This window comes from Vicugna pacos, chromosome 31 (assembly GCF_048564905.1).
Source record: "Vicugna pacos chromosome 31, VicPac4, whole genome shotgun sequence".
Taxonomy (NCBI): domain Eukaryota; kingdom Metazoa; phylum Chordata; class Mammalia; order Artiodactyla; family Camelidae; genus Vicugna; species Vicugna pacos.
In genome coordinates, this window is record NC_133017.1 from 12,067,236 (window position 1) to 12,074,728 (window position 7,493).

Genomic DNA, 7,493 nt, shown 5'->3' on the forward strand with positions numbered 1-7,493 from the left:
CCATGGAATGCTCACTGACTCCCCAGGATGCAAATTCTTAAACATTCACACTGTTTAATGTGAACAATTCTAGCGGAGCCTTATACAGAAAAAGTTACTCAAAAACACCTTCTTCCAGCTGACTGTCAGGATATACAAAACACCTGTGAGTCTATATACTGTTTCCAGATCGATCCATCCTTTCTCTGCTTCTGTTCTTAGAATCCCAACTCGGCGGGCTGTGGCGTGATGGACCGCTCCAGTTTCTGTTTGTTAATGGAACGTGTGTTTTGCTCACTGGGGAGACATTATCACTACCTTTTTCCTTTCCGTTTTGTCATCCCGATTTAGCGTCTTAAATAGTTTCCGTGCCCTTACATACTGGGTCTCTGTTATTCAGTTTTCATTTCTAAGGGACTAGATTTGAACTCTGCCTTGAAATAACCTTGCGTTTGTACTGGACTCCCTTCTGCAAAGTGTGTCTTACCTGTTTGGGGCTAGTCTCCAGGACAGCCGTTTGAGCAGCTCTTTGGCTAGGTTTTATTGCCTCCTGGCCTTAATTCGTTTTCCTATAAACGCTCTCCAATTATGTTTAAAAGGGATCAAGGATGTTTTCGAACTAAGGAACCCTTTTTAAGAACCCTGCCACTGACTATTATACATGACATCTTTTTCATCTTTAAAAGTAGGAATAAACCACAAAGTCACCTTCACACGCTTCTTTCTTGTCCTCCCAGTCTCGCTGCAAAAGCCGTTTCCACTCCGGTCGCTCTGGGAGGCTCTTGTTCTCTTCAGCTACTGCTTTTCCCTCCTTTTTTTTTGTTATTTATTTATTTGTGGCATGCTCTGCTGCTGAGTCCTGATCCACCTTCGGGGTGTTTTCTCAGGCCACCTGCTTTCTCAGTTCACTCCCTCAGCCCCTCGTGAGCTATCAGGGCACGACAAAGGGAAGCCATTTAATAGTTTTGCTGCCTAATCCGGACACCTTATTTTTCAGAGGAGTTTCTCACGAATGCTCCCACTTCTTGTCAGATCTGAGGGAAAGAGGATTGCAGAGAGCAGCTCGTAAGTGCTCGCCAATTAAATCCGGGCTCCTTCCTGTAGTGTTTCCAAGCTCCCTTTGAAGAAGGATTTCTCTGTGTGTCGGATGTGTTAAATGTCACTTTTTTATATTGCCATGTGTTGCACAAAAGGTTTGTGGCCTCTGAATAATTTCTTTGAGATGGATTTTCATAGCATATAGGACTTCAGTTCTGAATGTGCCAGTCTTTTCTCCTGTACAAGAAAGAGGGCAGAAAGGGCGTCCCACTTTCTGAAAGGAAAGCTGGTGTGTAACATACACCATAGTTTAACAGCCGCTCAAAGCTTATAGAAAATACTAAAAAAAAAAAAAAAAAAAAACCTCATGTAACATTTGGGCAAAGAGCCTCAATAAAGGAATAGGAAAGGAGTAACTAACCACACTGAACTAGCCTACTTCCTAAAGCTGTTTCAGGCTCCTGACCATAGAACATGCCATGTAATGTGCATGTAACACACTGCATAGCTGCCCGTCTTGGGGCAGATTTTCAAGGAACTTAATCACATATTGAGCTGATGGAATTTTTTTTTTTGATACGTGAAAGGGGAGCTTCAAAATTTTAAATTGTGGCAAAGTGTAACCTGTGCATACTGACAAGGCCTTGTTTTGAGTAACGTAATGTATTTTTATAGCTGAAAGGCTCTGGGGGTGGGTGGTGGTATGACTAACGCTGGTTCCTCATTTAATGTAACACATTTCCATGAAGTACACCGGTGGGAGACAGGGTTGCAGAAACACAAATAAACTTTCAAGTTGCCAGTGACTTGATTGAACACCCTCTTCTGTGGTTCGCACACACCGATCGTATCGTTTAGAATTAAGTTCCCTACTCCTGTCGGTGTAGCCCTAGACCCCCAAGACCCCTCTGCTTTGTTGAAAAGCGCAGGCACGTCTGACAACACCAGTCTGGCACTTAAACGTGCCAAATGCAGGCGCCACACTCATTCTTCAAATAATACATACAGAGTGACATTCAGGGGACTGTCTACCTCGTGTCCCCGTCATTGCTGTCAGTGTTTCTCCTGATCAGAGGTTCCAGAGCTGAGGGTGGAGTTACTACACCAGAGCACGGGATTTGTTCTGATTAATTTTCATTTTAAAAAAGGAAGAGATGGATGATCCCGTCTTGGATGTTTGTGGTTCCTAGAAAACACAGTAGATAATTTATTATTTGCTTTGATTACATTCAGTGAATCTGTAGAAAACTGGAATTCACTCCACATGTGGCTTGAAAAAAAAAAGAAAAAAGACATAAAAGATTTAATGGGTCCAGTCTAGGTAGCTTTTACTGGATGTTGGCTCAGTCTGTTGTGAGCCCTGTTTTATTATAAATCCATGAACTTGCTCTGTTAGAAACTTTGTTAAAAACACCCACTCTTGGCAGCCCTTCTGAGTCCCGAATTTCATGGCTCCCCTGCCCACACAGAACTCAAACCTTGTGCTGAACCAAACTGGAAATTTCCAGTGTCTCTTTCTTACAATATTGATGAGAAAATGCATTCATGATCTTTTTTCTCCTGTCTTGTTTCAACGTGTTCCTGTTATTACTTCTCTTTTCATTTCATTGTGAGCACTGTGGATTCTAAGAGCCACGTGCACTTAATTATTGTCCCCAACGGGTCTGAGAAGATGTGGGAGTTGCATCTTGTCTGCTTGTTCCAGGACAAGAAATCTCCTTGCCAGTAAATCCTCAGCCAGGAACACAGACCAGACTGAAAATTTGTCTGGACCGCTGGGCGGTACGTGTGTCACCTGCATTCTGTTAAAACCTGTTTGATGAGAATAAATATACAGAGTTTCAAGTCCTCCTGTTGTTTCAGAGACAACTGTGAATAGTGAAAAAGACAACAGGGAAACTCAGGCAGTCGGGCCAACACTTCTTTCCAAACTGAAGCTTGAGCGACCTGCAGTCTCAGAGAAGGGGCCCTGGGGTCCCACGGGCCCTGATTGTGGTGTGAAGTTCTCAGCCTCGCTCAGGAAGCTCACAGTTACACAGACAGACAGTCACAACAGGGACAGTCACAGTTGTAGTCAAGTACCGAGGGCAGCCGGCACTTGCCTGTGACGCCGGCAGTGTTTGGTGATTGATGGAATCTGTGTGTCTGGGCTGTCTCAGTTCAGCCCTGAACGACCCAGGTCTCTGGAAACTCCCAGTCCTGGCAAACTGAGACGTCAGTGGCCCTGGAATGAGGTCATTCCATTTAAATAAAACTGCCCACTTATTTTCATTTCACTGTATTCGAAGAAATGCAATGATGTTTCAAGATAAATAAGAATGTTAAGTGCCTATTATTTTTAAAATATTTGACTAGACAGTCAACAGATTTATTTCAAGTTATCTATTTTAAGTAGACATTTAACTAATTATTCACGAAAAGCTTTATTTTGGGCATAATACAATTAAATCTGAAGTCATAACCAAAATAGACCCCTGAAAGACACTTTATGCAGTAAAATCAGAAACATTAATTAAGACTGTTCTGAACCCTTTGTTAGGCCCTGAAACAATAAGCTAAATAAAATGCAGTTTTTTTTTTCTGGGAGCCTACAGCTCCAAGTTTCCAAGTTTCTGAGTTTCTATGGGGACAATTTTGCCATTTTACTAGTCAGAGCAGATAATTGTATGTGTTCATGAGACTCAAAACTGGTTTACTTCATAAAGGTTGACTAGTGATTTTTTTTGTCTTAAGTATAGTGCATAGATAGGCTACATTTCGGTCCTGTTTGTCTTAAAGTGGGCTTACTCTTTTGGAAGCAAGAGTTATTTCAATCAATTAAATACTAATTTTCAAAAAAATAATAAATAATTGTATTTTTGTATAATGGAGTCACGAAAATACATTCTTAACATTCTAGAATTTGCTGGCTATATAAATATCTAAGACACAGCCTAGAGAAACAGCAGGTGCGTTGTGATTGGTGGTTTTCCTCGTCTTTCTGTCAGGTGTCTGGTATTTGGATGGCTCTGTGTCTTACAAACAATGCCGAAACTTTGGCTAGTTTTCTAGACTGGCTCAGCTAAAGCAGTTTTGCACATACAGAGATGAAAAATTTATATCCACAGTAAAGAGAATGTATTTTCTCTAGTGCGAGTGATAAGACCAAGAAAGTACAAGTTAATAAAAATTATTTTTAAGGTTTCTCCATCTCGAAACCATCACAGTCTTTTGGCAATGTGTATTTGACCATGTCACTTCTCTGTATGCACACCCACACGCACACACACACACACGCACACACATACTCTCACAGTTAAAACTCCTCATTGGATTCTCATTAGTTTAAAGATTAGGACCAAGATGAGAATATTTGATTGTTTCTTTTCTGCACTGACCTGCAGCCTCCATTATTCAGGGACCACATCTGGATTTGCTCAGCACTGAGCCCTCCCGGCCCCGCTGTGCCTTGCTCTGAGTCAACGCCAGATTTGTGTAAACATACAAACTCAGGTTTTTCCTTATATGCTGGCATTTGAGGAAAAACAGGTTAATTACCAAAGGATGGTAAGGAAGATGACAGTCACTTGAAAGATAACTTCAGGGGAATTTTAAAGTTTCAGAGGGTGATATTTGTTCCTTACTATACGTATATATATGTATATATTTTTTTCACGATTCATGCTGCAGGTACACACCAACCACCCCACTAACATTTACGAGCCATAATTGAGATAATTTTCTTTGAATTCACAAAATGTCTGAAGAGAAGAAAAGAAAACATTTTCAAATAACTGAACAGCAGTTAGAAGTGGTAAGAATTGATTTGGCAGGATGTGTATTTGTGTGTAAGGAGAATTTGTTTGTAAAGTAGTGTTTGCTAATCTGAGCGTGTCCAAGATCAGAGAAGCTTACATAAACGGAAAGAAGCTGACACGAGTCAGGTGATTCCTGGGCCAGGGAACCAGTTACAGCTCCATGAATTCTCCCCGAGCTGGAAGGAGAGTTGGGGGGAAGTGTGGACGGTCTGCCCGTCTCATGTACAGAATCGAGGGAAATCAGCAGGGGCAGGAGCTGTTTTAATAATCAGAACTGATGAACTTACATGTTCTGGAAAACGGTCACATTGACAAAGACAGAGGAAATTATCGATTGCTGTTTTTTCCCATAAAAGCATATCACCTCACTGCATGTGAATCCTTAGCAACTTAACGACACTTAGACCAAATTAGAAACATTAACACACTCCTACATTTAGAATTTGATTAAATCACTTTGAATTCAGTAGAACTACTTGGATTCTGTGTGGTGTGATTTGACTTAATACAGAAATAAGTGAACGATACAGAAAGATACTGAAGTGACAGCTCATACCCCAGAGGTAAATGGATGTCAGTGATGTTTTTAATGAGCAGCACAGATGGAAATTAATAGCTTCCCATAGAATCCCATTCCAGCATTAAATCATACTGTAGTTAAAAATTATTCGGGGCACATATAAACTCTCTGGGGAGCATTTCAAGTGCCTGCAACTTTACTGGTCTTTTGTGAGGGTGGAACACAGTTCCGTGTTGTTTGTGGTTCATTCCACGTCTATTTGAAAGAGGCTTTTGCAACTGTTTGTTTTACAGTTTACAGCCCAGGGAATTTGGTATGTGCCATGGCTAGGCAGGACATCACTTCCATTCTCTGGAATACTTTGGTCATTGTTTTTTTTCCCTCCAACTGTTTAAGTCCCTATAGAGTCCTCTTAAAATGTAAAAGAAGTTAAAAGCTCATTAGCTTAGACTGGCCATGAGGTGATAATTACTGAAGCTGACTAGTAGATGCGCATGTTTACTTTACTGTCCTTCCTTTTGCATATGTTTCACTGTTTTCTCCAGTAAACGTTTAAAAACACATTAAAAGAGCCTAGTAGATAAGGGACTAAGTAAGTATGCATATGTCTGCATGTGCACACGTGTGTGTGTGCACGTGTGCGCATGGGCCCTAGCTGGTTCTTGGATTTTTTGGATTCAGGGTTAGTGACTGTCCTTTGCATCCTATAGCCCTGTGCGTCTATGATTTTGGATGATGTTAGTAAGGTTACTTTGTTCTGCAAAAAATAGCTAAATCTTACTCCAGCAAGATACTTCTCCCAGTCCCCTGATTCATTATTTTTAATGTCCCAGTGCTTACGTGATTCTGACAAAGGCCTGAAGAGCGCAGCTCTCCCCAGATGAGTTGTTCATTGCCGTCTCCCCCTGAAGGTACCATTTTAGGGGAGACCGAAGACGGGGAGGGTTAGTGCTTTATTCCCCCGTCTTTGAGTGTGACGACTTCTACAGCCTCCCTGGGATAACGAGATCACAAACTCCTGAGCTGTTAGGGTTTGAACTTCAGGTCTGTCTTTGTGGATTGCTGCAATCATTGGGAGTAACAGCATTTACTGAGCACCTGCTGCGTTCCCAGGCAGCGTGCTGAATGCTCCACGTGCCTCCTACCCCTCACAGCGCCGCCTCGAGCAGGTTCTGTTACCCTTATTTGCAGACGAAGAAAGCTCAGGAGAGGGTTTGGTACTTTATAAGCATTTAGTAAATTTTGCCTCTACTGTCCTTATGTGTAGTTTAAATAGAAACTCTCATAATCATTACTAAAAATTGAGAAAGTTTTTGAACCTTCTGATTATGTTTGTGGTCTCTTCCATACCATTTAAGTAAACGCAGTCTTACTACTTTCCCAGGTTGTACTCATCTTTCGTATAAGACAAATGATACGAAATTTAGAAGGAAAGCCCCTAATTTGGCACTAGTGGAAATATGGACACTTACTGACTCGAAGTCAAACTGTGCTCTGCAGAAGGGTTTATGGACGCGTGGTCCACGGCCCACTGACGGTCCTCGGAAGGAGTGAGCAGGGTCTGTGGACCAGTTAGAGCTCATCGGGCTGTCAGGTGCGTCAAACAGTCTTAGGGAAACTCTGATGCTTTTGTGTCATCCGTCTTTAAGCAAAATTGAGTCGCCTGCTTGGCAAACTCACTGGGTTTTTCCTAGATGGTAACGAAAGGAGGTTTTCCTACGTGAGATAATCTAACGCTGCTGCTTGTGGCACGTGAGAAACGGGAACGGTTGAGACTCCATCCACAGTGGTGCTGTTCCAAGCAAAGTCAGGCACTGACCAAGGTCCACATTTAACACCTGCTAAACAGCAGGTGACACGTGACAGACTTTTAGGTACTGGGGATTCATGGTGAAGAAAGCTCTGCTCTTTACTGGGAGGCGCCAGACAACAGCCAAGTCAAGGTTAATTTCAGAAAGTGACGAGTGCTCTGAAGAGACCAGAGAGCTTCACGCTGGCGGGGTAAACGCTCAGCAGCCGTGCTCCAGTCTCGCTTTGCCTGCTGCCTGCAGCCTGCACCTCTTCCGACTGGTGCTCGTGCTTTAGAGAGCATTAAATAGCACGTATTTATTTATTTACTTCAAATTAAATTTAATTTTTAATTGAAATATAGTCAGTTA